The following is a 9,587-nucleotide window of genomic DNA, read 5'->3' as shown; positions in this document are numbered from 1 at the left end:
ACCCAGGGAACTCCAGGGTCTCCCAGTTCTCAGGAGACCCCCAGGCATCTACAGGGGCACCCAAGAAACCCCCAGGGAACACCATCACCTCCAGGGTCCCAAAGGGACACACAGGGGCCCCCAGGGAACAACAGGGACCCCAAGAACCCACAGAGACCCAGAAGGAACCCAGCACCCAGAGCAGTCCCACAGACCCCCAAGAATTAAAGGGACCCCAAAGATCTGTGGGGACCTTCAGCACCTCCAGGGACACCCAAGAGACCCCCAGGGACTCCCACCATCCCCAGGGACCCTCATGAGACACCCGTGGACCCACAAGGATGGCCAGAGTCCTCCAAAGACCCCTCAGGGACTCCTCACAAACTCGGGGACCCTCAGGCATCTCCTGAGAACCCAGGGATCCTTCAGGGTTCTACAGGGATTCCTGGCAATCAGGGGACCCCCAGGGAACTACAAACACCCTCATGGACCTCCAGGGACCCCCAAGGGACACCCAGGGCCTCCCAGGGATCTGCAGAACACCACCCCCCTCCCCATGACCCCCTGGATCCCAAAGAGATACTCAAGGACCTCCAAGGACCCCAATGCTCCCCAACATCCAGGAATACCCAAGACCACCAGAGACCCCCGTGGGACACTCCTGAACCCACAAGGATCCCCAGGGACCCTCAACACTCACAGGGACTGCCAGAGACACCCCAGATATTTACAGGACTCGTGGCACTCAGGGGAGCTCCAGGGAACTACAGGGACGTCCAGAACCACCAGACACACCCAGGCGTAAAGGAATCCCCAGAGACCTACAGGGACCCCAAAGGGAGCCCCAGAATAAAGGCGATCACCAGAGACACCCCAGAGATGTTTGGGGACCCCCAGCACTCCCAGAAACACCCAGGGGACCCCAGGGATCCCAAACATGCCCAGGGACCCTCAGGGACACCCAGGGATCTACAGGGACTTCCCAGCTTCTCCAGGAACCCCCGAGACCTCCAGGGAACACCAACACCCCCAAGGACCCTCATGGGACACCCACAGACCCACAAGGAACCCCGGGGACCCCTCAGGGACTCCTCACAAACTCGGGGACCCTCAGAGATCTCCTGAGAACCCAGGGATCCTTCAGGGTTCTACAGGGATTCCGGGCAATCAGGGGACCCCCAGGGAAATACAAATACCTCAAGGGACCCTGAAGGCACACACAGAAGCCCCAGAGACCCCCGTAATTAAAAAGATCTTCAAATACCTACACGGACCCCAAAGGGAGCCCCAGAAGAAAAGGGATCGCCAGGGACACCCCCAGAGGTCTTTGGGGACCCCCAGCACTCCCAGGGACACCCAAGAGACCCCCCACGAAACTCCCACCATCCCCAGGGACCCTCACGGGACACCCCTGGACCCACAATGACACCCAGAGTCCTCCAGGGACCCCCAGGAATCAGCAGAGAACCCTCTGAGACTACCAGGGTTCTAGGGGGTCCTGCAGGATGCACCGAGGACCCCAAACAACCCCCAGGGACCTAGAGGGCTATTTTGAAACACGGCAATAAAAGCTACTGTGTTGCCGGTTGATAAGGAGTCTCCTGAGTAAATATAAGACGGGAAACGCTTAAGGGAACATTTGCTGCAATGCTGTAAATAAAGAACTCCTCTGAATCACCGAAATCCACAGAAATTTGAGAGTATTTGATGCAGGAAGAATCACAGGGTACTGCGCAAAGTTCCCTGTTGCAGTGACTCGTTTCGGTCAGCAGATGTCACCCGCGAGTCGCGGCGCACGCGCACTACCTCGTGCTCACCACCAGGGGGCAGCAGCGGCGAGTCCGGCCCGCGCGGGGCGCGGAACCCGCGGGGACCCTTTCGCTAGTTTGGTTCTCTGGTTTTATTTCCTAATAATTCTATTTTCTGTTAATTCATAAAGATTTTATTTTCTATGAATTCTATTTATATTTTATTTTTCTCGTTTTTTCTTTTTATTGTATTTTTTAATTGATTTTTAATTCCTAGAGTTTTATTTAGAATTCTGCTTTATCTTTTTTTTTTTGTTCTGATTTCTTTTTTCTTTTTTCAGTTTCATTTTTAAGTTTTTTTTATTTGCTTTGTATTTAACGTGTTTTTCATCGCTTTTCTATTCTATTTTCACCATTTCTTTTTTATTGTACCCCCTCAAATTTCCAGCCTCTCCACCCTCCTGCAGGCAGAGGCCGATGGGCAGCAGCCCCTGCACAGGCTCCAGGGGGTGTTCAGTCCCTCAGGGCCAAGGCTGGAACAACAAGAAGGGGCGCTCCGGGTCAAAGGCTCGTTCCTGCTCCACCTGAGAGAGGGAAATGAGGGGTTCCTGTGGGTCACTGGGGGATCTCTGAGAGTCTCTGGGGGTCTCTGGGGGTCTCTATGAGTCTCTGGGGGTGTCTGAGGGTCCCTGGGGGGTCTCTGGGAGTCTCTGGGGGTGTCTGGGGGTTTCTGGGGGGTCCCAGGAGATCCACAGGGGAGTTCTTTGGGGGTCACGGGGGGGGTCTCTGGGGATCTGTGGGGGTCCCTAGGGGGTCCTTGGGGGTCCCTGGGGGGTCTCTGGGGGATCTCTGAGAGTCTCTGGGGGTCTCTGGAGGGTCTCTAGGGGTCCCTGGGGGTCTCTGGGGGTCTCTGGGTATGTCTGGGGGTCCCTGGAGGGGTCTGGGGGTCTCTGGGGATCTCTGGGGGTCTCTGGGGGCATCTGAGGGTCCCTGGCAGGTGTCTGGGGGTCCCTGGGGGGTCTCGGCGTGTGTCTGGGAGTCCCTGGAGGTCTCTGAGAGTCTCTGGGGGGTCTCTGGGGGTCCCTGCGGGTCTCTGCGGGTGTCTGGGGGTCCCTGGAGGGGTCTGGGCGTCTCTGGGGATCTCTGGGGGTCTCTGGGGGCATCTGAGGGTTCCTGCGGGTGTCTGGAAGTCTCTGGGGGTCCCTCAGAGGTCTCTGCGGTTCCCTGAGGGGTCTCAGGGTGTTTCTGGGGGCCCCTGGGAGTCTCTGGGGGTGTCTGGGGGTCTGTGGGGGTCCTTGGGCGGTCTCGGCTGGTGATCTATGGAGGGTCTCTGGGGGTCCCTGGGGGGTCTCGGCGGGTGTCTGGGAGTCCCTGGAGGTCTCTGAGAATCTCTGGGGGGTCTCTGGTGGTCCCTGGGGGGTCCATGGGGGGTCTCTGGGGCTTTCTGGTGGTCCCTGGGGGGTCCGTGGGGGTCTCTGGGGGTCTCTTGGAATCTCTGGGGTCTCTGGAGGTCCCTGGGGGGTCTCTGAGGGTTTCTGGGAGTCTCTGGGGTGTCTGGGAGTCTCTGGGGGTCCCTGAGGGGTCTCTGCGGGTCCCTGAGGGATCTCTGGGAGTCTCTGGGGGTGTCTGGGGGTCTGTGGGGGCCCTTGGGCGGTCCCTGGTGATCTATGGAGGGTCTCTGGGGGTACCTGGGGGGTCTCGGCGGGTGTCTGGGAGTCCCTGGAGGTCTCTGAGAATCTCTGGGGGGTCTCTGGTGGTCCCTGGGGGGTCTATGGGGGGTCTCTGGGGCTTTCTGGTGGTCCCTGGGGGGTCCGTGGGGGTCTCTGGGGGTCTCTTGGAGTCTCTGGGGTCTCTGGAGGTCCCTGGGGGGTCTCTGAGGGTTTCTGGGAGTCTCTGGGGTGTCTGGGAGTCTCTGGGGGTCCCTGAGGGTTCTCTGCGGGTCCCTGAGGGATCTCTGGGAGTTTCTGGGGGCCCCTGGGAGTCTCTGGGGGTGTCTGGGGGTCTGCGGGGGTCCTTGGGCGGTCCCTGGTGATCTATGGGGAGTCTCTGGGGGTCCCTGGGGAGTCCCAGTGGGCTCTCTGGGGGTCCCTGGGGGGTCTCTGAGAGTCTCTGGGGGTCTCTGGGGGGTCCCCGGGGGGGCCCTGGTGGTCCTTGGGGGCGTCTGTGAGTCCCTGGGGGGTGTCTGGAGGTCTAGGGGGGTCCCTGGGGTGTCTGGGGGTCTCTGACAGTCTCTGGGGGGGTCTCTGGGGGAAACTGGGGGTTCTCTGGAAGATCTCTGTAGCTTCCTGGGGGTCCCTGGGTGTCCCTGGGAGTGTCTGGGAATCTCTGGGGTCTCTGGGGGTCCCTGTGGAGTCCCTGGGGGGGGGTCCTCTGGGGGTCCTCTGGGGTCCCCAAGGAGGTTGGCCGAGGGACGGCATTTCGGGCACCGGGGGTCCCCAAATCGGGGGTTGCCAAGGGGCGACATTTCGGGCGCCGGGGCTCCCCAAGGGGGGGGGTTGCCGAGGGGCGACATTTCGGGCACCGGGGGTCCCCAAGGGGGTTCCCCGAGGGGCGACACCTCGGGCGCCGGGGCTCCCCAAGGGGGTTCCCCGAGGGACGGCATTTCGGGCACCGGGGGTCCCCAAGGGGGTTCCCCGAGGGACGACATTTCGGGCACCGGGGATCTCTGTGGAGGTCTCTGGGGTGTCTCTGGAGCATCTCTGGTGGTCTCTGGGGTTCTCTGGAGGTCTCTGTGGGATCTATGGGGGTCTCTGGTGGATCTATGAGGGGTTCCTGTGGGTCTCTGGGGTCCTCTGGGGGTCCCAAGGTGGGTCCCTGGGGGTCTCTGGAGGTCCCTGGGGGTCTCGGAGGGGTTTCTCGTGATCTCTGGAGGGGTCTCTGGAGGTCCCTGGGGAGCATCTCGTGATCTCTGGGCGGTCTATGGGGGTCCCTGGGGGGTCCCTGAGGGTCTCTGGGGGTCTCTGGGAGTCTCTGGGGGTGTCTGAGGGTCCCTGGGGGGTCTCTGGGGATTTCTGAGGGGTCCGAGGGGATCCCCAGGGGAGTTCTTTGGGGGTCCCTGGGGGGTCTCTGGTGGATCTTTGAGAGGTTCCTGTGGGTCCCTGGGGGATCTCTGAGAGTCTCTGGGGGTCTCTGGGGGTCTCTGGGAGTCTCTGGGGGTGTCTGGGGGTTTCTGGGGCGTCCCAGGAGATCCCCAGGGGAGTGTTTTATCAGTCACAGGGGGGGTCTCTGGGGATCTGTGGGGGTCCCTAGGGTGTCCTTGGGGGTCCCTGGGGGGTCCCTGGGGGATCTCTGAGAGTCTCTGGGGGTCTCTGGGGGGTCTCTGGGGGTCCCTAGGGGTCTCTGGGGGTCTCTGGGGGTGTCTGGGGGTCTCTGGGGGTCCCTGCGGGTCTCTGGGGGTTTCTGGGGGTCCCTGGAGGGGTCTGGGCGTCTCTGGGGATCTCTGAGGGTCTCTGGGGGCATCTGAGGGTTCCTGCGGGTGTCTGGAAGTCTCTGGGGGTCCCTGGGGGGTCCATGGGGGTCTCTGGGGGGTCTCTTGGAGTCTCTGGGGTCTCTGGAGGTCCCTGGGGGGTCTCTGAGGGTTTCTGGGAGTCTCTGGGGTGTCTGGGAGTCTCTGGGGGTCCCTCAGGGGTCTCTGCGGGTCCCTGAGGGATCTCTGGGAGTTTCTGGGGGCCCCTGGGAGTCTCTGGGGGTGTCTGGGGGTCTGCGGGGGTCCTTGGGCGGTCCCTGGTGATCTATGGGGAGTCTCTGGGGGTCCCTGGGGAGTCCCAGTGGGCTCTCTGGGGGTCCCTGGGGGTCTCTGAGAGTCTCTGGGGGTCTCTGCGGGGTCCCTGGGGGTCCGTGGGGGCGTCTGGGAGTCCCTGGGGGGTGTCTGGAGGTCTAGGGGGGTCCCTGGGGTGTCTGGGGGTGTCTGGGGATCTCTGACAGTTTCTGGGGGGTCTCTGGGGGAAACTGGGGGTTCTCTGGAAGATCTCTGTAGCTTCCTGGGGGTCCCTGGGGGGTCCCTGGGTGTCCCTGGGAGTGTCTGGGAATCTCTGGGGTCTCTGGGGGGGTCCCTGTGGAGTCCCTGGGGGGGTCCTCTGGGGGTCTCTGGGGTCCCCAAGGAGGTTGGCCGAGGGACGGCAATTCGGGCACCGGGGGTCCCCAAGGGGGTTCCCCGAGGGACAACATTTCGGGCACCGGGGATCTCTGTGGGGGTCTCTGGGGTGTCTCTGGAGCATCTCTGGTGGTCTCTGGGGTTCTCTGGAGGTCTCTGTGGGATCTATGGGGGTCTCTGGTGGATCTATGAGGGGTTCCTGTGGGTCCCTGGGGTCCTCTGGGGGTCCCAAGGTGGGTCCCTGGGGGTCTCTGGAGGTCCCTGGGGGTCTCGGAGGGGTTTCTCGTGATCTCTGGAGGGGTCTCTGGAGGTCCCTGGGGAGCATCTCGTGATCTCTGGGCGGTCTATGGGGGTCCATGGGGGGTCCCTGAGGGTCTCTGGGGGTCTCTGGGAGTCTCTGGGGGTGTCTGAGGGTCCCTGGGGGGTCTCTGGGGATTTCTGGGGGGTCTGAGGGGATCCCCAGGGGAGTTCTTTGGGGGTCCCTGGGGGGTCTCTGGTGGATCTTTGAGAGGTTCCTGTGGGTCCCTGGGGGATCTCTGAGAGTCTCTGGGGGTCTCTGGGGGTCTCTATGAGTCTCTGGGGGTGTCTGAGGGTCCCTGGGGGGTCTCTGGGAGTCTCTGGGGGTGTCTGGGGGTTTCTGGGGGGTCCCAGGAGATCCACAGGGGAGTTCTTTGGGGGTCACGGGGGGGTCTCTGGGGATCTGTGGGGGTCCCTAGGGTGTCCTTGGGGGTCCCTGGGGGATCTCTGAGAATCTCTGGGGGTCTCTGGAGGGTCTCTGGGGGTCCCTGGGGGTCTCTGGGGGTGTCTGGGGGTCCCTGGAGGGGTCTGGGGGTCTCTGGGGATCTCTGGGGGTCTCTGGGGGCATCTGAGGGTCCCTGGCAGGTGTCTGGGGGTCCCTGGGGGGTCTCGGCGTGTGTCTGGGAGTCCCTGGAGGTCTCTGAGAGTCTCTGGGGGGTCTCTGGGGGTCCCTGCGGGTCTCTGCGGGTGTCTGGGGGTCCCTGGAGGGGTCTGGGCGTCTCTGGGGATCTCTGGGGGTCTCTGGGGGCATCTGAGGGTTCCTGCGGGTGTCTGGAAGTCTCTGGGGGTCCCTCAGGGGTCTCTGCGGTTCCCTGAGGGGTCTCAGGGTGTTTCTGGGGGCCCCTGGGAGTCTCTGGGGGTGTCTGGGGGTCTGCGGGGGCCCTTGGGCGGTCCCTGGTGATCTATGGAGGGTCTCAGGTGGTCCCTGGGGGGTCTCGGCGGGTGTCTGGGAGTCCCTGGAGGTCTCTGGGAATCTCTGGGGGGTCTCTGGTGGTCCCTGGGGGGTCTCTGTGGCGTCTCTGGAACTTTCTGGTGGTCCCTGGGGGGTCCATGGGGGTCTCTGGGGGTCTCTTGGTGTCTCTGGGATCTCTGGAGGTCCCTGGGGGGTCTCTGAGAGTTTCTGGGAGTCTCTGAGGTGTCTGGGAGTCTCTGGGGGTCCCTGGGGGGTCTCTGAGGGTTTCTGGGAGTCTCTGGGGTGTCTGGGAGTCTCTGGGGGTCCCTGAGGGATCTCTGGGAGTTTCTGGGGGCCCCTGGGAGTCTCTGGGGGTGTCTGGGGGTCTGCGGGGGTCCTTGGGCGGTCCCTGGTGATCTATGGGGAGTCTCTGGGGGTCCCTGGGGGGTCCCAGTGGGCTCTCTGGGGGTCCCTGGGGGGTCACTGAGAGTCTCTGGGGGTCTCTGGGGGGTCCCTGGGGGGTCCCTGGGGGTCCGTGGGGGCGTCTGGGAGTCCCTGGGGGGTGTCTGGAGGTCTAGGTGGGTCCCTGGGGTGTCTGGGGGTGTCTGGGGGTCTCTGACAGTCTCTGGGGGGGTCTCTGGGGGAAACTGGGGGTTCTCTGGAAGATCTCTGTAGCGTCCTGGGGGTCCCTGGGGGATCCCTGGGTGTCCCTGGGAGTGTCTGGGAATCTCTGGGGTCTCTGGGGGTCCCTGTGGAGTCCCTGGGGGGGTCCTCTGGGGGTCTCTGGGGTCCCCAAGGAGGTTGGCCGAGGGACGGCAATTCGGGCACCGGGGGTCCCCAAGGGGGTTGTCCGAGGGGCAACACCTCGGGCACCGGGGGTCCCCAAATGGGGGGTCCCCAAGGGGCGACATTTCGGGCGCCGGAAGTCCCCGAAGGGGGGGGTTGCCGAGGGGCGACACCTCGGGCGCCGGGGCTCCCCAAGGGGGTTCCCCGAGGGACGACATTTCGGGCGCCGGGGCTCCCCAAGGGGGTTCCCCGAGGGACGGCATTTCGGGCACCGGGGATCTCTGTGGAGGTCTCTGGGGTGTCTCTGGAGCATCTCTGGTGGTCTCTGGGGTTCTCTGGAGGTCTCTGTGGGATCTATGGGGGTCTCTGGTGGATCTATGAGGGGTTCCTGTGGGTCTCTGGGGTCCTCTGGGGGTCCCAAGGTGGGTCCCTGGAGGTCTCTGGAGGTCCCTGGGGGTCTCGGAGGGGTTTCTCGTGATCCTTGGAGGGGTCTCTGGAGGTCCCTGGGGAGCATCTCGTGATCTCTGGGCGGTCTATGGGGGTCCCTGGGGCGTCCCTGAGGGTCTCTGGGGGTCTCTGGGAGTCTCTGGGGGTGTCTGAGGGTCCCTGGGGGGTCTCTGGGGATTTCTGGGGGGTCTGAGGGGATCCCCAGGGGAGTTCTTTGGGGGTCCCTGGGGGGTCTCTGGTGGATCTTTGAGAGGTTCCTGTGGGTCCCTGGGGGATCTCTGAGAGTCTCTGGGGGTCTCTGGGGGTCTCTATGAGTCTCTGGGGGTGTCTGAGGGTCCCTGGGGGGTCTCTGGGAGTCTCTGGGGGTGTCTGGGGGTTTCTGGGGCGTCCCAGGAGATCCCCAGGGGAGTGTTTTATGAGTCACAGGGGGGGTCTCTGGGGATCTGTGGGGGTCCCTAGGGTGTCCTTGGGGGTCCCTGGGGAGTCCCTGGGGGATCTCTGAGAGTCTCTGGGGGTCTCTGGAGGGTCTCTGGGGGTCCCTAGGGGTCTCTGGGGGTCTCTGGGGGTGTCTGGGGGTCTCTGGGGACATCTGAGGGTCCCTGGCGGGTGTCTGGGCGTCTCTGGGGGTCCCTTGGGGGTCTCGGCGTGTGTCTGGGAGTCCCTGGAGGTCTCTGAGAGTCTCTGGGGGGTCTCTGGGGGTCCCTGGGGGTCCCTGCGGGTCTCTGGGGGTTTCTGGGGGTCCCTGGAGGGGTCTGGGCGTCTCTGGGGATCTCTGGGGGTCTCTGGGGGCATCTGAGGGTTCCTGCGGGTGTCTGGAAGTCTCTGGGGGTCCCTGAGGGGTCTCTGCGGGTCCCTGAGGGGTCTCTGGGTGTTTCTGGGGGCCCCTGGGAGTATCTGAGGGGGTCTGGGGGTCTGTGGGGGTCCTTGGGCAGTCCCTGGTGATCTAGGGAGGGTCTCTGGGGGTCCCTGGGGGGTCTCGGCGCGTGTCTGGGAGTCCCTGGAGGTCTCTGAGAATCTCTGGGGGGTCTCTGGTGGTCCCTGGGGGTTCTCTGGGGCTTTCTGGTGGTCCCTGGGGGGTCCCTGGGGGTCTCTGGGCGTCTCTTGGTGTCTCTGGGATCTCTGGAGGTCCCTGGGGGTCTCTGAGAGTTTCTGGCAGTCTCTGAGGTGTCTGGGAGTCTCTGGGGGTCCCTCAGGGGCCTCTGCGGGTCCCTGAGGGGTCTCTGGGAGTTTCTGGGGGCCCCTGGGAGTCTCTGGGGGTGTCTGGGGGTCTGCGGGGGTCCTTGGGCGGTCCCTGGTGATCTATGGGGAGTCTCTGGGGGTCCCTGGGGAGTCCCAGTGGGCTCTC

The sequence above is a fragment of the Pithys albifrons genome, unplaced genomic scaffold (assembly GCF_047495875.1).
Source record: "Pithys albifrons albifrons isolate INPA30051 unplaced genomic scaffold, PitAlb_v1 scaffold_46, whole genome shotgun sequence".
In the NCBI taxonomy this organism is placed as follows: domain Eukaryota; kingdom Metazoa; phylum Chordata; class Aves; order Passeriformes; family Thamnophilidae; genus Pithys; species Pithys albifrons.
The sequence above is the reverse complement of the archived record's forward strand: the minus strand, read 5'-3'. Positions refer to the sequence as shown.